The sequence below is a fragment of the Myotis brandtii genome, unplaced genomic scaffold, assembly GCF_000412655.1.
Source record: "Myotis brandtii unplaced genomic scaffold, ASM41265v1 scaffold190, whole genome shotgun sequence".
Taxonomy (NCBI): Eukaryota; Metazoa; Chordata; class Mammalia; order Chiroptera; family Vespertilionidae; genus Myotis; species Myotis brandtii.
Genome location: NW_005357076.1, coordinates 1,086,224 through 1,109,598, shown reverse-complemented (window position 1 = coordinate 1,109,598; position 23,375 = coordinate 1,086,224). Strand labels below are relative to the sequence as shown.

At 49.3% G+C, this 23,375-nt stretch overlaps 1 long non-coding RNA gene and 1 pseudogene across 1 annotated transcript; both read left to right on the top strand.

Annotated features, from left to right (window-relative positions):
* Positions 1-18,291, top strand: part of LOC102260599 — a 37,253-nt pseudogene extending 18,962 nt beyond the window's left edge.
* A 1,465-nt stretch (positions 18,292-19,756) lies between these two features.
* LOC106725826 lies at positions 19,757-20,357 on the top strand. The gene is made up of 2 exons (XR_001361808.1): positions 19,757-19,868; positions 20,207-20,357. It is a non-coding gene; the product is annotated as an uncharacterized LOC106725826 (long non-coding RNA).
* Positions 20,358-23,375: the final 3,018 nt, after the last annotated feature.

Sequence of the window (23,375 nt, the reverse complement as noted above, 5' to 3'; positions counted from 1 at the left end):
GGCACCCCAACCCCCCTCCACGGGCCTTGCTCTGTGTATGATGGGGGAGAGCCATAACCTCCCCATTGGCCCTGCCCTGAGTGTGACAGGGTGCAGCGCCCCAACTTCCTGATCCGCCCTGCTCTGTGTGTGACAGGGGGCGGTGCCCCAACTCCCCTATCGGCCCTACTCTGTGAGTGACAGGGGGGAGCTCCCCAACCCTCCTGATGGGCCCTGCTCTGTGAGTGACAGGGGGCAGCGCCCCAACCCCCTGATCGGCCCTGCTCTGTGAGTGACAGGGGGCAGCACACCAACCCCCTGATTGGCCCTGCTCTGTGTGTGACAGGGGGTGGCACCGCAACCTCCCCATCGACCCTGCCTTGAGTGTGACAGGGGGCGGTGCCCCAACCCCCCAATCGGTCCTACCCTGAGTGTGACTGAGGGTGGCATCGCAACCTCCCGATCCGCCCTGCTCTGTGCATGACAGGGGGCGGTGCCCCAACTCCCCAATTGGCCCTGCTCTGAGTCTGACCAGGGGCTGCACCTAGGGATTGGGCGTGCCCTCTGCCACCCTGGAGCAGGCCTAAGCCAGCAGGTCGTTATCTCCCGAGGGGTCCCAGACTGCGAGAGGGCACAGGCCGGGCTGGGGACCCCTCCCCCCCCGAGTGCGCAAATTTTTGTGCACCGGGCCTCTAGTAAAATATATTTTTAAAAAAATTCTAAATCAAGCAAAACTGAATTGTTTAAGGATGGGTACATATCTGGCAAAATTACAAGGAAGAAAAGCATGATCCCCGTAAAGGTCAGGATGGTGGTACCCTCTAGGAGAAAGGGGGGAGGAGGGAGCGAGGGGGGAATGAGGTGAGGTTTGTGGGATGCCAGCACAAAGTGACAATTACATGTGTGATCGCCTTTTTATTGGCCCATAAAGGTTGCAGAGTAAACTTTCCTGAATGTGTGTCATAGCTCAAAATAAGTAAACGTGACTTGGCTAACTAGTTTGGCAATGAGAACCACCTTTGCCATCTGGGATATTTGGTAGGCATTTTCAAAGGTTTGCATGAAAATATGTTTAGAGCTTGCACTGAGACAAAAGAATTTCATCAAAAATAGTGTGTTGCTAAGGGTAGACTGAAATTTATGTTTGGGTTTTCCCAACTCTTTTTGGGACTGTCAGTTTAAACAAATGCCCCTCTGTATAGGAATGAGAGGGTAATTAATGGTCATTGGACAGGTCTTGATACATAGCCTTTCTGATGAACTTCCCAGAAGTTGAGAAAGTGAATTACTCAAATGACTGGGTTGCAAATCCTTTGCAAATCAATGGTTTCTCTTTCTTTACTTTCAACAAGACTAAAGGAGGACTTAGCCAAACTATGAGCTGATAGAATGTTAAAAATGTTTTTTGAGATATGTCATTATGTGATTTCTCAGCATGTAACTCATAAAATGTCCAAAGAATTACATGACAATGCTATAATACAACATGTTCCATCCTATTTACTTGTTTATGTGAGAGGTTTCCTAGTGCTTACCTCAATGAAAACAATCGCTAGGAAGAGAAATGAGCTGAACGTTGTCTTACGCTAGCAATAAGTAATAGTCCACCATGGATAAACAAATCAGTTAATTTCTTAAATTGCTCAATTCATGTTATTAAGAAATAGATTTTGCATTTTTTACTTTTATGTTTATTATTTATAAAAACTTAACTTACCTACATTGTTTTGCTCAGGTGTATATTCATTGAGATTGTAATATAGCTCAATCCCGGACAAATTTTAAATCTTTGGATATATATATGGCCACAAGAAATGAAAAAAGAATGTTTTCAATGTGTGTATATATACAGATGTGTGTAATTTTATTCCAGAGACAGAAGGTAAAGTAGTCTGTCAAATACTTTCAAGCATAAAAAATATGTTAAAATGAAATTCTCTAAGTTATGTACTTAGAATGAAAATAAGAGTTCAAGAATAAAAATGAATGATCTAAAATTTGACTGTTAAAGATTTTGCTCATGTATTTTTAAATAGATGATGGTAACAAATTACTATGAACTTTATGTTTCTTTAAATACATTTTAAAGTGATGTGACAGTTTTAGAATGTTAACAGTTTCAATGAGTCTGAATTACACTCTTTGCAACGATTTAAGGTTATAAAAAATGTCAGATGTCAGTTTAAAAAGGCACACAGGAATACATGGTTTTTTAAGCCCAATGGCTTAAGCGGACGAATGGTTTATGCTCTTATATGAAGAAGGTGGAGATAGACAGTCCCAGTTGTCCTGGCGGTTCCTTGAAATCATCGGAGGCTCGGGATGCCCTGTCCTGCCATCCTAGGAAGGTGGCTTCCACCCTCAGGGCCACAATATGACCACTGGGGGGAGCAGTCATGCCTGTGATTTGGAATCTCAGGGCGGGGCACACAGCTCTCCCAGGCCACATCCACTGGCCCTGCCTATCTTCCAGAGCCTGGCGAGGGGGACTTTTCAACGGGGCATACTGCCCAGGGTCCCGTTACCAAGGGAAAAGGTGAGAATATATATTTGGTAGGCAATTAGGTAGTTACATGGAGTATGACCCCATGCCCATTAAATTTTATACATATATGTGCACTTTACGCCTTGTTATGCCTGAAAAAAAATATTTATCAGCATATTAATGATTGGTCACTGTGCAGAGAAATTTCAGGTTATTTTTACTTACTTCTTCGCACTTTCATATATTAATTTTTTTTTTTTACCAATAATCATGTAATTCCCTAACAAGAAAAATTACAGATATTCTCATAAGGTAAAAAAGAGGCAAAATGGGAAAAAGAAAAAAAAAATCTAAAACTAGAGTCAACAGACCTGGGTCTAAATTCCACTCTGCAGTGTCACTGAGACGTGTATCTTAATCTCTATGAACCACAAAAGGAAGCCTGGTGAGACTTTCCATTAACTTCTGGCTGGTGTTGTTTCTGATGAGAAGTCTGTAGTCCTTCTTCTTTTCATTCTACCATATGCAATTTCTTTTCCTCTAGCCACTTTTAAGATTTTTCTCTTTATCGCTAGTTTTCAGCAGTTCTCTGATGTCCTTGGTGTGGTTTTCTTCATGTTTATTCTGCATATACTTTGTTGAAATTCTTATATTCCTATATTTATATTTTTCCTCCTATTTATAAAAATTTCAGTTGTTATTTCTTCAAATATTTTTCTGCCCCCATCGTCTTCCTGGTGAGCCAATTGCATGTCTGATAGATCAGCTGATATTGTTCCACAGGTCGCTGAGCCTCCGCCAATTTTTTTCAATGTTTTTATTTCTTTCTAGACTCCCATTTGTATAGCTTATAGTCCCTGTTTTGAAATTCAGTCATCTCCCCTCTGCCGTGTCTAATCTGCTGTTATGTCTATCCAGGAAAGTTTTGATTTCAGATATTCTATTTTCAGTGTACAAGTTCTTATTTGGTTATTTTTTTATCGTTTCTGTCTTCTTATTAAGTTCATGTTCCCCTTTAAGTTCTTGAACATATTTTTAAAAAGCTACTTGAAGTCAATGTCTGCAAGTTCTATCAGTTCTGCCATTTCTAGGTCTGTTTTTATTCACTACATTTTTCTCTTTTTATTTATAAAATTCTTAAATAATGCCCATTGTGAAAAACATGTTTTGAGTATTGGAATTTGTTGTCTTCCCTTTAAAATGTTATTTTGTTCCAACAGTTATGTTACTTGTGTGTCTGCCTGCTACTTTCAAAGCACCTTGGCAAAGCTTTGATAAAGTCCATCTGGACTAGCCAATACTTGGGGCTCCTTGAGGCCCTCCTCTAAGCTGAGGTCTTTCTGAAGTCAATGCTGAATGCTCCCGGGGTTCATGTTTTCCCTATTTGGTTGGTCAGGACTCAGGTCTTCCAATCTTGCGAGGGCTCAGGTCATGATTCAGCCCCTGGTTGCTGTCCGTTTCCCAGTATCTGTTCTCTGGCCTCTGGGGCCTCCCTCTGCACGTGCGCAGCTTAGTGTTCAGCCAGAGACTCGAGGGGTTCCTTTTTTGCCTCCCCCGCCACACACACACGTGGTTTTTATCCACACACCACCAAATCCACCCTTTCAAAGTGTGTGATTCAGTGGATTACAGTATACTCCCAAGGTTGTGCCGACGCTAACTCCAGATTACTTTCATCACCGCAGGCGGACCCTTCCGCAGATCTCTGGAGCTCTATGTCTGCAGAGTTCTCTCCTCTCTGATACTCTGCCCCACAGATTCCAGACTGTTTCCCCAGCTCAGTGAGGCTGCTGTTCTAGGACACACACCCTCCTCTCCTGCTGGGCCCTGGGAGGTGCCTCCAGGCAGAGCCAAAGCGGTCACAGGGCTCCTCTCTCAGAGACCACAGTCCTCCGCTGTCTGCTGTCCACTCTTCAAATATCTTCCTGGTTTTGTAGTTATTTATGGAAGGAGGGTTGAGCCAGTATAATTACTCCCTCATGGCCAGAAATAAAGTTGCCGTGTATTTGATTTTTGCGATTAAAAAAGCTTGTCATGGTGCTTGGCTACAACAAACACTAAACAAATCACTGTTGTTATTGACATAATGTTTTACATATTACTGAAGTGGACATGGTAGTTACCTTCTCCATGTCTCTTCTCCCATTCTCCCATTCTCCTATTAATTAGTAGCCACAGAATTGAGGAGAGGGAAGACGTTAGCTTAATTACAGCTTCCCACTGGCCTCATATTGTCCTAATCCAATTGGTGTGATTCCATCTCCCTTGCCAGGCTGATTAGTTCAGTTAAACCAGACCTAAGCTAATTTGTGCATATCCTCCTGCCCATGTGCATGGTCTGGAGTAGGGATTTTAGGAGTTAAGGGGAGAAGGCTGTTAATGTTTCCCTCCTTTGAAGGAAAATCCATTAATGTGATTTCCGACCTCTCTCAACCCCTTTACTCACCTTGCCCCGGGAGAGGCAAAGTAACCCACCTAAACGGGGATGGGGAGGATAAACTGGGCATGCTCGGCCCAGCTGCTGCTGCCTCCTAGGAGTCGGCTGCCCACAGAGGACGCACAGCCCCCTCTGTGCCTCGGCCCTGGGGGCTTGCTGACCTGCCAGGTTTCCCACAGTGGGGACCTCCAGTGGGAGAATAGGTGGTCCTAGTTTGGGGGTTCTGTGTTCCTACCCTAGGGCAGAGCCTTCAACACTATCAGGACTTCAGGTAATATTTCACTCTTACAGCTCAGATAGAGGCAAGGAATGTGACTTACTGGGGCCTCCTCGGAGACCATAATAGACATGGGACCCAATTCAGACCTGTGAGATGCCAGGGCAAGTTTGGTGGGTGGTTTGGGGAAATGTTTTCCTCCTCAAGAATCTCTTGTACTGGGGTTGTAATGAGCATAGGTGTCCTGCCACCCACTGAGCACCAGCCTCAGGGTGAGGCCAGCCTGGAGGAGGAGGAGGGGGACAGAGCTGGAGGCACAGAGAAACGCTTGCCAATGCCTGCCCAATCTTGAGACTTTCCAATTGTAGGGACAAATATATCTCCTCTATTATTTAAACCAGTTGGGTTTGTCTTTCTTTTACTTGTTCACTAAAAACATCCCAGCAGACACAATCCCTATTCAGTTTAAGAGTACGTTTACTTATATTATCTCATTTGATCTCCTCCAAGTAGTCAAGAGTTAAACAGTAAGTCCTGGCTTAATATTATCATAGGTTTAACAACTTTAAGCAAAATGATGTATGATGACATGACTTTTGCCATAGCCTAATTGATATAAAAATAGTTAGGTTCCTACAGCGTCTTACCAACGTTGTCACAGAACGTTATCCAAGGACCTGCTATAGGAGATCAGAAAATTGAGAGCTAGAAACATATCAAGATGACATGATAGAAAAATGACAGGCAGCGACGGGACTCAAACCCAGGTCTCCTTCCTCTGAGATCAGTGCTCTTCCCCCTGGACCACATGGCCCATGTGGATCTCCAGGCAGAAGGTGTGCACCTATAGACGTCCTGCCAGGGATGCAACCACGGCTGTGGGGCTCACACCAAAGCGGGTGGTGACTGTGGTCCCCCACCCTCTGTCCCCATCAAGCCTGTGAGCTAAGGCTGGGTGGCCCTTGGCACAGAGCCCCCAGCAATGGGGATTTGCATGGCGACCCCGCCTCAAATGGAGAGACCCCTGGGGAAGCCACGGTGTTTGCAGAGCACGGGGATCCCCGAGGACAGCGCCAAGGAAATTGGCAGTGAGTCTAATGAGAATCCATTGAGTATGGGCCTGAAGCAGGCATTTACTAGTATAAATTAAGCTTAAAATCTAAAAAATATATTTTGAGAACACCAGAAGCAGCAGCATCCAGCCTCAGGACACCTTTCCCCCAAGACATTTACTGGTTTTGAAATTCTACCAGTGGAGGCCAGTCCCTTAACTTTGCAGTCAAAATGCAACTCCCACTCGCCCCTCACCACCTCTGGGGAGAGTGAACTATGTGAAGCATTGACAGACATTTGCTCTTGATTGTGATGGCTGGGTTATCACTCCTTTCCTGACAGACTTGGAGAGTGAGAGTCTTGTGCCAGATAGGAAGGGTCCCCAAAGGGAAGGGACACGTCTCCATGGCATTGGGATCACCTTGGCCTCCTTCTTGCCTGGCCAGGCACAGGGCAATGAGCACTGAGATGAGGCAAACAAGCTCACTCACCTGGTCCGATGCTTGAAGGAATTCCTCCTCCTCCCCACCCCCGCAGTTCCTCCTTGTTCCTCTCCCCACCCAGGAAAAAAAGCCAAGAGGAGGAACATTTCCTTGTCCACTCATTGTTCTCAGAGTCTCCTTCGCCCCAGGGTCCGCTTTGATGGCAGGGGCTGGGCTGGGTGGCTGAGCATTGCTGTGATTGGGAGGGGCTGACCTTCAGCCAAAGGTGGAGGCCACAAGCGGTTGACTTGCCTATGGCTCTCTTGGGGACACTTGGGTTCCCCAGGTTTCATTAGGAGGAGGGCAAGAGCAGGAGAAACAAAAGGAACTGTCCAGGCTCCTGGGGCGGACATCGCCAGCACCCCGAAGTCGGTGGACAACACTGGTCACGCTGAACAATAAAGACCCCAAATATCTCTCCACTGGAGTCTAACTGACAGCCCTGGTTTTGCATCGCATCTGGGCTCTACCACTCCCTGCGTGTGACCTCAGACAGACGTAAAATCCCAGTGATGCAGACTCCTCCTTCACACAACACTCTCTTCCATGCGACGATCCACATTCAGCACTCAGCGCCTGGAGCACAGCACCTGGAGCACAGCGGGTGCTCTTTAAGTGCTGGCTCTTATTCTCACTTGTCTTGGGTCAGGGAGAAGGGCAGGAGGTGGGAAATATCGCAAAGAGAAGGAAAGTGAAATGGGGGTGGGGGGGGGGCGAGGGGGAGGGGGGGGGGGGGGGGGGCGGACTGCACAGACACATTGCGCACATTAATAACAGCATTGCAAAGACTGAGTAAACGGCCAGGTGTGGGCTGGCGAGTTGTTTAACCAGCTTTTCCATCGATCTGAGGGTCCTTCCAGGGCTTGGACCGAGCTTGGGGCCGAGACCACCTTGATTGCCCTGACACCCGTGGCTGACTCCCCGGAGATCATCCCACCCGAAGGGACAGCCTGCTCCCTTGGTTCTGAGGCACCACCACTAAGCCCCACACTGTCCCTGGGGCTGAGAACCTTGCTGAGGAGGCTCCGTGGGATTCCCATCCCTTGGAGAGTGCGATCTTGATCCCAGCCCTAGGCCGTGACCGGCCTCAGCTGTTGTTTCTTACTGAACACGTTCAGGGTGCAGCCCTGGCTAAGAGCATCTCGGGCTCAGAAGAGCCCTGATGCCCAGCCCAGGACAGCCCAGCTCCCGAAGAGAAGAACGGCAGGGACATCCCGGCTGCCCCGGGAAAGCATGGACACTGAAGGCTCCGTGCCCTTTGGGCAGGGCGTGGCAGTGACAGCACTCTCTGCGACAGTCTTGTGCTCTCCCAGGCCTCTCTCCTTCCACTAGCACCACAGATAGTGCCAACAACTGATGCTTGGGGGGAGGGGGGTGCGCGGGCACTAAAGAGACCTGAGGCTGCCTGCCAGCTCCAAACCAGGGACAGCCACTGCGGGAGCCTGGCCTGACCTGCAGACGGGCGCCATCGCCTGGTGGTGAGCGGGACTGACGCACTCCTGGTCTTTGGTCTCCAGTCACAGGGCTTTTCCAGAGCTGTGATCCCTGGCCTCTGTGAGGGATGGAAGGGGTCAGACACACACAAAGTCCCCACACAGAGTTCAGCTTCTGGTTGTGGAAATGCACCAGGACAAAGGAGCACAAAGGTGACCAAGCCAAAACACCAGCCAGGAGAGGATAGACATGCAAACAGGCCACCTGACTCAGGGAGCAGGGGAGGGAGAGGCAGGCGGGAAGGCCTGGCTGAGGCTCCCAGGCAGAAGGTGCCTTGAACACCCGGGTTGAGTGCATGCACTTTAGAGCTGGACGAGCTGGGTTTGAATCGGCTCCTCCCTGAGCCAGGGGTGTGGCGTCCAGCAAGCTCCTGCTCCTCCCCAGTGAGGAGCATCTCCTGATCCCATGAGAGAGGATTAAGAACACTTGCCCAGCCCTAACCAGTTTGGCTCAGTGAGCCTGCGGACTCAAGGGTCCCAGGTTTGATTCCGATCAAGGGCATGTACCTTGGTTGCGGGCACATCCCCAGTGGGGAGTGTGCAGGAGGCAGCTGATTGATGTTTCTCTCTCATCTATGTTTCTAACTCTCTATCCCTCTCCCTTCCTCCCTGTAAAAAATCAACAAAATATTTTTTTTTAAAGAAGAACACTTGCTCTGCTGTGTTGTTGTGGGTAAATTAAATGATAGATGGGGAGCACTTGACACAATGCTCAGAATAGAATCTGTTCTCAAATGCAATTCCTTGATAACAGGAATCTGCCCTGGCCAGATGGTTAGAGAGTCGTCCCAATACGCAAGGTTGTGGGTTCGATCGCCACTCAGGGCACAAACAAGAATCAACCAATGAATGTGGAACAACAAATCGGTTTCTCTCTCTCTCCCTCCCTCTTGCTCTCTAAAATCAATAAAGTAATTATAATAGGGATCGTCAAGGGCATGTACCTGGGTTGCAGGCACATCCCCAGTAGGAGGTGTGCAGGAGGCAGCTGATGGATGTTTCTCTCTCGTCGATGTTTCTAACTCTCTATCTCTCTCCCTTCCTCTCTGTAAAAAAAATCAATAAAAAATATATTTTAAAAAAATAAGTGGAACAACAAATCAGTTTCTCTCTCTCCCTCCCTCTCGCTCTCTAAAATCAATAAAGTAATTATAATAGGGATTCAAGGCTCTGGAATAACAACTTTTTAAAAATATAAATTAAAACCAATTCAAGTTCATTCCTGTTATGAACACCCCTCTCAGCTCTGACTGGGAGAAAGGAGTGGAGTGGCCACCGGCTGCGGGATGGCCCACAGCTCGCCATCTGTTTCACATAAACTGCAGCCGCGAGAGGCCCTGCAGGGCTGGGGGGTGGCAAGGAGTCAGCGCCTGTACTGACTGCCTGCCTGGGAGACTCGTTCACTGTCCTGTGTTTGCCAGGCACAACTCGCATCATCCTCACAGCACCCCTGAGCAGTGCCTTTAGTGTCCCTGGTTTAGAGATGAGGACACTGGGCAACCAGAGGTGGGGGACCAGCCCATGGTCACACTGCTTCCAAGTAGTGAAACTGAGGTGGGAGCTGGGCAGTCTGCCCCAGAGCCTCTGCTCCAAACACTGGACAGCACCTGCCTCCGGTCTGGGCACTGTGTTCACCCCGCTCCTCGGGGAGAAAACGGCTGTTCCGAGAGCTGAAGCAAGTCCTGGGCAGAGCCAGGATAGTCATAACTTTGAGCTTTGATTCTTTTTTAGACACTTGAGTTCTCTCTTTCATTCAACTTGGGACCCAGGAAGTAAATCCTGCACCTCTCCAGCAGTGGGAATTGCCAAAGGTGAACGAAGGACCCTGTTGGCAGCCAGATCCCCACCATGTGGACGAGTGTGGTCACGGCGAGAGGCAGCGAAGCCATCACACAGAGAAGCGAAGATGGGATTCTGCCCCCAGAGGCAAGCCCTGGGTCAGGCCGTGCCTGGAGTCCAGCTGCACTCTGCCCTTTCAGGTGTTGGTTGTTTACCTTCGGGATTTGATTCCATGAGCCAGTGAACTCCCCTGATGTCCCAAGTTTTTATGAGTTGGTGTTAGTCACCTGCCATCAAAAAGGGTTCCTGCAAAGCAGGAGCATGCAGAAACCACAGCTGAAGCCCAGGCGACGGGAGGACCAGGAAGGACCACAGAGAGGCACCGAGGAGGGAGGGAGGCGGGCAGGGCACCAGGGCGCAGACCTCCCAGGCCCCCAGCACCCTCTGCTGCCTGGGCTTGGAGCTCCTGCCCCCGACTGCCCCCAACAGCCAGGAAGCATGGGGAACTGGTGCTTTCGAACATTTCCTGTTCCAAATGCATGTGAGTTCCACAGCCTTCTGAATTCCATAGGCAGACACTCTCTCCTTAGAAAGGGTTCACTTCCAGGAAGTCCTCATACCAGCTAGACAATGCCCCATCCATCAGAACCCTGAGTCCTCTCCTAAATGCCTGTGCCCGGCCCCCACCCCACCACCCCACCCCCGCGGGGCACCTCTGGGAAGGCAGATGGCATTAACTCCACGCAGACCCCTGCCCAGCCCTCAGGAAGGCAGGGCTGTTGGTGAGTCAGCAGGATCTGTGCTGAAGCATCTGGTCCAAATTACTAAGACAAAGACTTCGTCAAATTGCTCCCAACCCCAACAGGCAGCACCCGCTGCCACCCCCCAGCCCCCAAGGCCGCTGCTAGTCAGGAGTGCATTTCAAGTTAGCGACAGGGGAGGCAGGAGTAAAGAGCACAGAATGATCCTCCTCCAGAGAGAAACTGGGACCCAGGGAGGCCACGTGACTCCCTAAGGTCACCCCGCCATCAGCAAGGGAGGTCTCGCTGGGAACAGGTCTCCTGGTGCTGTTCTAGTCCTGGTCCAGGCCCACCCTCATCATCCTGGGATCAGTGTCATTCACCTTCCCACCTCCTTCTCCCTGTCCGAGGTTCATTCTCTCGGAGCTCAAACTAGAAGAGATCGATTCTGTCACTCAGGCATTTATTGACTCATTCACTCACCAAATCCTCCCCATCCAGTGTTATTAGGCTCTTTGATTCCAAGGAACAAAAATTGACTCTCCCTAAATGAAGCAAAAAAAAAAAAAAGTTGTTTTTAAATTTATTTGGAGAAGCTCATTGCATTGAAGAAAAGCTGAAGACTTGGCTCCGGGGATCTTAGGACCAAGAATCCCTGGGTGGTCCCTTGACACCCATCCCAGCACCCTTCACACCCCCACCTCCGCCAGCAGACAGTTGGGTGCCAATTGTTCTCTGGTGAAATCATGAGTTAAGCTCTCAGATAATGCTGAGGCCCCTTTAACAGCAGAATGCCCTGGGAAAGACAAGTGCCATATGATTTCACTCATATGTGAAATCTAATGAACAAACCAAACTAACAAGCAAAACAGAGACAGACTCATAGACAGAGAGCAGGCTGACAGCTGTTGGTGGGAGGGAGGGGGGGAGGGGGGAGTAAGAGGAATTGGACAGGGACAGCAGTGTGGTGATTGCAGGGGGAGTGGAGGAGGGTTCTGGGTGGGGGTAAATGGGATGGATGGAGATTTGACTTGGGGTGGGTGGTGACCCACAATACAGTGTACAGATGATATAATATAGAATTGTACACCTGAAACCTGCATACTTTTGCTAACCAGTGTCACGCCAATAAATTCCATACAAAGTGGGGAAAAGAGTGTCCTGGGCGGCTTCCTAAAACACAGTCTGTTAGGGGCCCACACCACGCTCTGGATTCTGAAGTCAGACTCCAGAACGGTGCACTTCTAACAAGCCCGAGCGATGCTGTTGCTGCCCGTCCAGGCCCCTGCTTTGAGAGCCACCGCTCCTGGGAAACCAAGCTTGGGTCGTGGGCCACTCTCAGCCGGGCAGCCTGAGCCCCTTGAGAAAGTCCCACCCAGGCTGTGCTCCACGGGATCAGCAAGCCCCTGGGGCTGCACTCAGGGGGGTCGCCACACAAATCAGGGTGCTGTGACTCCAAGGGGAATGGACGCTAGTTGGGCAGGAGAAAACACAGACATGATTGAAAAAGTGGCAACAGGCCCCAAATGAGGGCGTCACTGGTGCTAAGCCCACGTCACCAAACCAAGACTGGTTACAGTTTCAACCTCTCGGGGAGTGGAATCTTAACCAGCCAATCTGGGATTACCTGGTCACCACCAGCGAGGTACTCTCCCTGGGAGGCCCCTGCTGTCCCCCGAGGAAGTAATCGTGCCTGAGACCGTCCACTCTGTGCGAGTACCCTCCCTGCCCTGCCCCCTTCTGCCTATAAAAGTCTCCTCGTCGTGTACAGCTCTGGGGAGCTGCTTTCCATTTATTAGATGGGGTGCTGCTTGGTATATGAATCATTGCACACAGCTGATGGCATCTCTAAAACTTACTCAGTTGAATTGTGGTTCTCTTTAACAGCGTGCATTACTCAGATGACTGGCGAAGACTCCCAGGCGTCGCTGGGTTGTGTGTTAAATATCCCCCAGTTACTTCTGCTACTTCCCAAGGTGCACTGATGACCCACCCGCCCCTCCTTGTAATCTTAAGGGAGAACACGATCTCCCTCTTTGCAAGCCTAGTGCCTGGCAATGCTTTTACTGGCAATACAGTAGCCAAAAAAGGGAAACGCTGTCCCAACGCTCATGGAGCGTTAGTGAGCAATCAAAATGCAACGTGGTTCTGGGTGAGGTCTCCGCAGCATGCAACGGGGAGGCCATCGCCTCCCTCATGCTGGTAACATGCCTCTGTTAAAGCAGCCTAAGTAGTGCTGGGTTTCTCAGCAGGCACATCCTACCACTGACTCACTACGTTATTCAACAATATTTCGTGACTGTCTACAGAGCACCCATCCCCGGGCTGTGCATCCCAGGGTGCAAGAGCTGCCGCCAGCCACCAGCAGAGCCCATCTTGGGAAGGAGGACCACAGGCCGAGCAATCTGGCTTCATAGCTCTGCCTGGCATCCCGAGCCTCCCCCTCCTGCAGCAGATGGGGGCTCTGCCTCCACCCCCTTTAAGCGAATGAATGGTCAGCTCAGAGTCAGCAGTGGGGAGAAGAGCTGAAGCATCCGATAATCCTGAGCTGAGCTGGAAGGAGCCTTAGTCCAGACATCGCCTTCAACAGAAGACACTGGGCCCCCAAACGTAAAGGATTGCTCGAGGCCACGCCGTTGATGGGTGACAATCAGGATCCAGACCCAGGTCCCCTCCTGCCATGAAGCCCAGTGCTCTCACCACCATCCCACCCACCGGGGGAGCGGCTGGCCACAGGAAGAGAAAACGGGACACATTTTGCTCCTGATCTAGTCCACTCAGGAGACACTAATGGAAAAGTGCTAGGAAATGCACCCTATAAATCATGAAGCAATTGATGCAACCTAAGCAATATATCAGGGGGAACCTCGGAGCCTGTAATGAAAGGGCCCAAGACAGAACATTCTTCAGCGCGGCCGAGCAACAGGAAGAGCAGGCAGACGTAACTCACAGCTCAGAGAGCTTTTGTTGCTCAACTTGCAATGCCAAGGGGTGCGACAGGAGAGACAGGGCACTGGGGCCAGATGCATTAAGGTGATCTATGAGTCAGGCGGTCCAGCTTCAATTACTCCAACAGGAAATATGGCTCGTCGGCCAGCTCTACCGGAAGAGGAGAGGAGGACTGTCTCTTCGATCTAGAGCTGCTGGCGGGTGTGCACGGGCTCCGGGCGTCTGGGAGGGTGCAGGGAAGGAAGCCCTCCTCCCCAGCACCTGGCTGCATGGTGCTGTTTCCAGAACAGGACTGAGCCTCCTGCGTGGTACTAATAAGAGTTAACAGTGCTTCCAGCTTCAAGACGCTGTAGGTGTTAACTCTGTACAAAGACACTAAGGGTGGTACCATCACTACCCCAATTTACATACGAGTAAACTTGTAAAACAGCCAGTGCACCTGAGCTAGGATTGAACCAGGGAGTCTGGTTAGCAGCGTCTGACCTCTCCACTGCACCACCACGGACCAGAAGAAGGGCTGAGCACCGCTGAAGCCCCAGTGTGCTCGCATACATCTTCAGAGCACCCCAGCACCCCCGCACTCTGGCCTCTGACCTGCCACTTGGACCCCGTCTAAGCTTTCCAACCTGAGCTGTTGCTCACCAACATCCCCACAAAGAACCTCAACAAATGCTGACAATATTTTTTATTTTGTTTTGCTTGCTGACTAGAGAGCTCTTGCGTACAGCCAAACTGCAATGCTTCAGGTTTCTTAAGAGATATAGAACTGGCACATCAATATGGCACAATGCGGACTTGCACTTGACCCTGAGCTCAGGGAGTGCCCATCTCTGAGCCCCAGGGGTGACCAGTCCCTTTCAGCAATACTCCCTAGCTTGGTGCCATGCTGGGCACGAGGGGACAGCAGTGGATTAGGGGTGGTCTCTGTCTCCGGGGCTACACGACAGCACAGAGAGGGGCTCCATGGAAGTGTCCAAATGCTTCAGAAACAGAGAGAGAACCTAGCTCCCGGGGAAGCAGCAGGAAGAGAAGCTCAGCAGGAGACTGGGGTCCGACTGCAACAGCTAAACAGCCTGGAGGTCTCACAGGACGTGGGAGACACTGAAGGCTCGAGGTGGGGTGGGGGGGAGAAGGTCACCCTTCCCAGCATGGAGGGGAGGTTGGAGGGGGAAAGGATCCGTTAGAGTCCAAGCAAGAGATGAGGATTAAACCAAGGCGGAGGCACTGAAGACGGAAAAGATACGATGGATTTAAGGGGAGAGACAGGGGTGACAGTAATAGGGCTCTTTTTCTCCTGTGGGGTTCACCTCAGCTTCAGATTTATTTGCCACAAAAATAACTTTGCATCTGTGTCTGATCGTGGCTGAAGAATCATGGAGACCTGGTTTTCAGGTCAAGCTTCCAGGCAACGCAAGTCAGATGAGAAGACCTCACTTCAAATCATGTCTGTCTGCTGTGGGCGGGTCGCTTACATTCTCTGAAACTCAGCCACATCCCCTGCTCACTGAGAATCATGTTATCTCCTTCTGAGCCTTTATGTCTCCACCCACTTGAGTGACGGTATAGCCTCATCTCTCTCCATCTTTCCTAACAGTAATAACTACAGCATCAGCCTCCACCGTTTGCTGAGCACTTACTAGGTGCCAGGCACTATTCTAACAAGCTTTAGCTCATTTAACCCTCACACCACCTTAGGGAATAGGCACTGTCCTCATTCTGCAGATAAAGAAACCGAGGCAAAGAGAGATGCAGTAAGTTGCCAACTTCTCACAGAGGAGCAGCATAAGGCTGTGTATTCAGTAGAGCCGCCTCTCATCATTGCCTCCGCACCTTCCTCCCCTTGCGGACAGGAGGTCCGGGCTCTCCCTCCCTCGTGCTCCAAGATAACCACAGTCCTGCCTCCTGGCACCACTTGGACAAAGAACAAGCTCAGCTCTCTGCTGTCATTGCCAGGTGCTGCCACAAGGTGTCAGTATTGAAAGCCAATCCTACAAGGTTGGTTCAGGTGGTCTGTTGGTGGGGAGCTCTTATTGGTTCAGATTTCTATATAAACTACAGTGGGGTCCCAAGGCTTAATTTCTTCTATGTTCTCACCCATGTGCTTTGATACTGTTCTTCAGATCACACTGGGAGTGGGGGAGGGGGACAGGGGGAGGCGAGGCGGTGGGGAGCTTTGAATCAGTGGGTCTTCCAGCCCCTTGTTGGTTCCAAACCCACAACCTGTTTCCTTTCTGGTGGGTCCCTTTTGGAATCCTTGGGGTGCTTTCCTACCATAATGCCACAGGCAGGGCCATGCCAAGGGACCTCACTAGGGCCACCAAACTTCAAGTTGCAGGGAGCAACTGGACTTGGGGTCAAAGTGTGTTTACACACAGGAGGCCCTCACTAGGCAACTTGTACAAATTGGCTCAGCCCCACTACATCTGACTACTACAGGGAGAAATCGCATTTTCTAAACACACACACACATTGCCCTGGTTGGTTTTGTTCAATGGTTAGAGCTTTGGCCTGAAGACTGAAGGGTCGTGGGTTTGATTCTGATCAAGAACATATACCTGGATTGCAGGCTGGATCCCCCACTGCAACCGAGGGCGCATGCAGGAGACAACCAATCAATGTGTCTCTCTCACACTGATGCTTCTCTCTCTCCCCCCTCCTCCTCCCCTCCACTTAAAAAAAAAATCAATGGAAAAAATATCCTCAGGTGAGGATTAAAACACACACACACTAAAAAACAAACAAACAAAACAAGACACCCTGTTGTATGTTTTTTGCAGGATAAGGGGTGTCAGTTCTCCTGCCTGTGCATAGCGAACAGGGGCTCAGGTGACTGCTGCAGAGTGTACCGTTCAGTTCACTGACAAGCAAAGTGCTAGAAGCTTCTTTATGTCTAAGGAGACCATCACACTCTCTGTGGCCTTTAGGAACCCTCTTCTATACGGAGTAAAAGCTGCCCACAGCAGAGGTGAGGACGGGCCAAGGCCTCATGGAGAGCTGCGAGGTTTCTTTGTGGACTTATTTCAGGTTGGCAAGTGTAGTTTTCTCTTTTGGGTAGAGACGATCGGAGGCTGAAATCTACTATAAACACAAACCTGTTCATCCAACAGAGGGCCCCAAGGCTGATCCTCGGCAAAAGCAGGGGATGCCGCAGAAAATCAGATGCATCCTATGGTGTCACCATAAACAGTCACAGGGATAGCAAAGAAAAAGACCAAATACTCGGCTAAATTTGAATTTCCTAAAAACAACCAATAATTTTTTAGGATAAGCATGTCACCTGCAATATTTGGGACAAACTTCCTCTAAAAAATTATTGGTTATTTATCTGAAATTTAAATTTAACTGAACATTCTGTATCTTAGCCATCAACCTTAATTCTGAAGTATAGCCATAATCAGAAGCAAATCGAAGTCCTAAGATAGCAAAGTCAAAGGTGCTAAACTTCAGTTAAAATTCACTTTGCTACGAAATCCTGACCAAGCTTTCTTTAATCTAAAACAGTGGTTCTTAAGCCGACTACACATTAGAATCACTGAGGAGTTAAATATATAGACGGCTTCCTGCGATGGGCGGGGCCACGGTTCCCTGTCCCCAATGGGCGGCCGAGCCTCTGCCAGACCCCTCCTAGGGTCCTGGACAATTGCAAATCAAATAAGGGAAAAGCTGAGGGCTTGACAACTGGATTCATGAACTTCAGATTTATTCAGTTAAATAATTGTAGGCTTGATTTCCATTTCAAATCTCTTCAAATTATCTAAATTGAAAAGCTTCAGCTCAGTGACAATAGAATCTATGGAGGTCTAGACATATTGGGAAAAAAACAACAACCTTTCAAATCTCACACATCTCCACTTAAATGGAAATAAACTGAAATATATCAGCACCTCAGGAGCTTTGAGAAAGCTGGCATGTCTGAAAAGCCTGGGTCTATTTCACTCTGAGTGCCTTCCAGTTCCTGCCCCAGCTGGCCTACCTGGATGGCTGTGACCCACCTGGATGGTTGTGACCCACCTGGATGGCTGTGACCCACCTGGATGGCTGTGACCCACCTGGATGGCTGTGACCCACCTGGATGGCTGTGACCCACCTGGATGGCTGTGACCCACCTGGATGGCTGTGACCCACCTGGATGGCTGTGACCCACCTGGATGGCTGTGACCCACCTGGATGGCTGTGACCCACCTGGATGGCTGTGACCCACCTGGATGGCTGTGACCCACCTGGATGGCTGTGACCCACCTGGATGGCTGTGACCCACCTGGATGGCTGTGACCCACCTGGATGGCTGTGACCCACCTGGATGGCTGTGACCCACCTGGATGGCTGTGACCCACCTGGATGGCTGTGACCCACCTGGATGGCTGTGACCCACCTGGATGGCTGTGACCCACCTGGATGGCTGTGACCCACCTGGATGGCTGTGACCCACCTGGATGGCTGTGACCCACCTGGATGGCTGTGACCCACCTGGATGGCTGTGACCCACTGGATGGTTGTGACCCACCTGGATGACTGTGACCCACCTGGATGGCTGTGACCCACCTGGATGGCTGTGACCCACCTGGATGGCTGTGATCCAGAGCATTGAGAGGCCCCTGACTCAGCTGCTCAGTGGAAGGGGTGGACGGTGTGGATGAAAAAGAGGATGCCCAGGGCAGGATGGGAGCCGTGCAGTGAGCCCTGCATGTGCAGTGTTTGCACTCCAGGAGAAAAGCCCTGAAATGGTGAATCTAGCAGGAGGTACGGGCTACACAATGTCCAGCTGTCATCCTTTCTCTGAAGAGAGAGAGCGGGCAGAAAGGGAAACATTTGCTCTCCAGTCATTTACTATCCTTTGGAATGTAGTCTCTATTTTTCCAGGTTTCATTTCCCATTGAAATGAAAATGAATTTTCTCAGAGAGTAAACTAGAAAAGTCCCCACTCCAGAATGCAATGGTTTGGCTTGGGGAGGTGAGGAGTTTGGAGAAGTCTTACTGCCCTTTAATTGGGAGTAGGTGGCTTGAGTCCTAACACCCTCTAACTTCCTTTAATTCAGGCATTAATGATTTTACTCAGAAAGTCCCTATGGTGCAGAGACATGAAAATATTCACCTCCTGACAGATACAGACTTAGCGGATACAGTGAGAAGGTCTAGCACAGATGTTTTACTGGTGCCCCCACCCCACCCCAAAAAAAGAGAGAATGGGAAGAGAGGCCAATGTGAAGAAATAGTGACTGAGAATTGTTCAGAACAACAAAAAATGCTATGTTCTGAATGTGTCCCCCATCCCCACCCCCACCCTCACCAATTTCATATGTCTTCATTCTAACCCTCAAAAATGTCAATCTCCAGAGGGAAAGTAGGGGAGGGTGGGGGTAAGGGGAAGAGATCAACCAAAGGACTTGTATGCATGCATATAAGCCAAACCAATGGACATGAACAACAGAGGGATGAAAACATGAGTGGGGGGCGGGAGGTTGGGGGTTAATTGGGGGGAATGAGGACACACATGTAATGCCTTAACCAATATGGAAATTAAAGATTTAAAAAATAAAAAAATAAAAAATAAATTTTAAAAAAATGATGGTATTAGGAGGTGGGGTGTTGGGGGGGGGGTGCTAAGCCTCATGAATGGAATTAGTGCCTTATAAACAAGGCTCCAGAGGCTCCCCTTAGCCTCCTCTACTGTGTAAGGAGAAGGTGCAGCTGGGAACCAGGAGGGCCCTCGCCCAGCCGTGTCTGGCCATGGTCCTGGACTTCCAGCCTCCAGACAGCAAAACTAAATGTCTGTTGTTTATAAGCTCCCCAGGCTGTGCTGCTTTGTTACCGCAGCCTGAACGGCCTGAGAGAGATGCCCAACCACATGTTTAAGAAGCCAAAGGCATCCCAGGCAGAAAGTTTTAAGAAGAAATCCACATCCATATGCATGTGATGGACAATTATGACAACTGCTTGGAGGCTCTGGTTCTGGAAGAACTAGGGTTCAATGGAGACATCATGGGCCAAGGGGACCATCAGACTCTCATAGTTAAGACACCTTTAACAATGACCAGAGAAGAATGGGGAAAGAAGCTACTGGAAACTTTAGAGAGCAGAGCCCTTGAAGCAGGCTCAATCCTTAAGCCCGAGGAGTGCTTATACACCGTATGATTTCTATACAATGGAACCTTTATACACTCAGTTACTCAGTTATTTGTTCAATAAAAGCAATGCTGCTTATGTACTGTCTATGTTAGACAAGTTTCAGAAACCAAGCACAATCATCGCCTTAAGTCAGTGTGGGGCCTTGTCTAGAATACGCCAGATAATTCAAGGCCACTCTAAGCACCACCCTAATCAGGGTGCTCAAGGCCAAGATACTTCATGCAGGTGCAAGGTTGGTGCAAGCTTTACACTGCACAGACGTGCCTTTCTATAGCAAAATACTGATGGCAAAGTGCCTCTTTTGAGTTTGTTTGAGCGTGTATATAAGCTGTCACTGACCAGCCTACTACAGCTGCTTTTGTGTGCAATAAAGCACGTCCCATTCGCCTGCTTGTGCACACGTGTTCTTCCAATTTCCCTCACTGAGGAGGGTCAAGTCCCTGGCTGAGGAGCTCGCACCCAACAGTCAGGCTGTTAGCCTAAGGTCTATCACAGAGGCTAGTAAAGCCTTCCTTGACCAAATTATCACTAGCATTTTGGCCCTTAAATCATGTTGGCCTTAACATTCTAGATTTTCTTCATGGCTGTACTGTTGATGCTGGGGATAAGCTGAGAGAGCTAACATGGGGAAGGAAATTACATGGCATCACCATGCCTTTCATAGCAGAACAATTTCAACTCTGTAACTCACTTCCCAATCTGTGAGAAGATCAATAATCTTCGGGCCTGCGTCTTTGCTGGAGCCACGGTGCTGGGTTAAAAGGGGGAATAGGCTCACGAACATTTGTTAAGATAAACCGAAAAGCAATTACAGGCCTACCAGAGGGAAAGATAGGCAAGACGGCTGAAGACCTGGTAGCCACACGTGACTGGATTAAGTTCCACAGATCTGTTGGCCCAAATTCCAAGCAGTTGTTATCTCGCCTGCTTGAGGAAAAAGATGTGATTCCACCTGATGACCCAGCAGTGTCGGGTGGAACACTGACCCGCCGGCTGCCAACAGCCTCAGATGATCGATCTGGACTCGCTGGATCCTTGAACATCACATTGGCCCGTGTCATGTTTATTACTGACTACCCGGCAGACTTTGCCAAGTTGCAATGTGACTAGACACTACATTTTCAAGCAGCATTCATACATGGTTTTAACCTCCTTGCCTCAGTACTACGCGGTCGTGAGCTTCCAGGAGAAACATTCCTCCTCACAGTCATGCAACTCCTGCACTCTGGAGACCTTAGGAAACGAGTTTAGCTTAACTCGGAGCCCTATTTACCCAGGCATCCCTTTTTCAAAACTGCCAACTGAGACGACTACTCACATGCCGCCAGGGGAAGGCGATCCAGAGATTGCAGCATCTCCTAGGCTGGCAGAAGAGATATTCTTATCATTTGCTCAAGAAGGTAAAGAATTGGGTACTTTTCTTGATTCAGGTCAATCGCCCAAACACTTGGAGAGGTTGTCCTAAGCTATATTGCCCCTCTCCCTGGACTACTAATATTTGTGTCGTTTTGGTACCTGGGGCAACAACATAGAGGTCAAGTCTCTTCCATAGCCAAGTATATCAGAGTTCCCTCTTACATACCAAACTCTTCTCCAACCCTCAGATGGGTTCCTAAGGCCATTTATAGTCTACTTGATGTCAGTGAGACCTTTGATCTAGCATTTAAACTCAAGTTGACTCCTGTTATAGCTTATCCAGACATATCACTCAGGGAAGTGCTCATTTCTATGTTACTTCTTGTAGGGATTGCGACAACAAATCCTAATGTCACCCGGCTAATGAGGAGGCTAAACCTGACTAGGGTTGATAGTCAATGTGTGCAAGCGCCTAACTTAGACTCCTTACCAGGGATGCTGAAGCCCCTCAGTGTAATCAGAACGACAATCACTGAGGTAAAGAAAACCATAGAACTGTCCTTGTCAAGCTCACCACAACATAAGGTCCTTGCTCACGAGCCCCAACTGGCACTCGTCCGTGTGCCTGAAGGCATATGCAGCAGTGTATGTGCCTGAAGTACTTGTTCTCTGTTGTGATACTCCTTCTGAGGTCATTCTAGACCAGCCGTGGGCAAACTACGGCCCGCGGGCCGGATCCGGCCCGTTTGAAATGAATAAAACTAAAAAAAAAAAAAAAAGACCGTACCCTTTTATGTAATGATGTTTACTTTGAATTTATATTAGTTCACACAAACACTCCATCCATGCTTTTGTTCCGGCCCTCCGGTCCAGTTTAAGAACCCATTGTGGCCCTCGAGTCAAAAAGTTTGCCCACCCCTGTTCTAGACCCATGCCATGTTTGTAAGATAGTTATGCTAGGTATCTGGAGAGAGTTATTGAGGAAGATTTGTGTGGTGCTACACAAAGAAAATGTGTTGTCCGACTTCTCACGTGCCACCCTTGCTAGCGCTCAGCACTACTATGATCGTGCCAATTCCGAATTCAAGGAGCGATCACACCCTGTGCCTTCGAAGTGCTGCACTGGTGGGACCCTCCAGACTTGGCTTGTCATAGGGTTACTCAGGGATAAGCCCATGGATCTGCCAAGAGCTTCTATGCATTTGGAGCCTGGTGATCTGTGTTCCTCAGTGTGTCCAAAAACTGACGGTATTTTCTGTGCCACTGTGGAGGCCGCATTGTCAGGCTGTAGTCTTACCCAATTGTTGCCAAGCATGCTCTCTCGGTTTGGATGGTCTGATTTCTCACGGGAAGTTCTTATTGCTCCAAGGCTAACCCCACTGATCCAGCAACTCCATTGCTATTTGGAGATGCTTCGCAGGGCAGTGAAAATGAGGCGGAGGAATCCTCAGACTTATGTTTGCTTGCCCACGGCTTCTGGGGGTGTTCAGGTTTCATTGTTTGGGGAAGGGCTTTGTATATGAGTTCAATCTGATGTCCTTGACACTGGCTGGGTTGTTCCACCTTCTACTTTGGCTCCAGATAGGCTCTCACCACTGCTGTGATCTAGTAACCATTCGAACCATTTAAGAAAAAGAGATTGCCCTAGCTGGTTTGGCTCAACGGATAGAGCGTCGGCCTGCGGACTGAAGGGTCCCGGGTTCGATTCCGGTCAAGGGCATGTACCTGGGTTGCAGGCACATGCCCAGAAGGGGGCGGGCAGGAGGAAGCTGAATCGATGTTTCTCTCTCATCGATGTTTCTAACTCTCTATCCCTCTCCCTTCCTCTCTGTAAAAAAAAAAAAATCAATAAAATATATTTAAAAAAAGAAAAAAAAAGAAAAAGAGATTATAATGTCTGCTCATCCCTGCATATCTCCGTGCAGATATACCAGCCCCTATATCCGTGGTCCTCAAAATGTCAGTCCCTTGGGACGTGGGAGACTTGTTTAAAAACTCATCTTCCCAGGTCCATCCCCACTCGTAGGGGGTGCCTGGTACCTGGCATTTAAAATAAGCATCCTAGACGTCCCCAGACCACAATTCGGAAAACGTGCCCTCTTCCATTTTTTTTTCTCCAGGACCAGGATCAGGCCAGGTTTGGCCATCTGGTAAGAGGTCTGAGATGGCTGGAAGTGGCACTGGCCTATCTATCCGAGGCAGAAAGTGTAATGTGCTTTCAGAGAAAGGATACCTAGGTTGGAATGCCCGTTTAACTGTCTCTGATCCAGCCCCGCCCC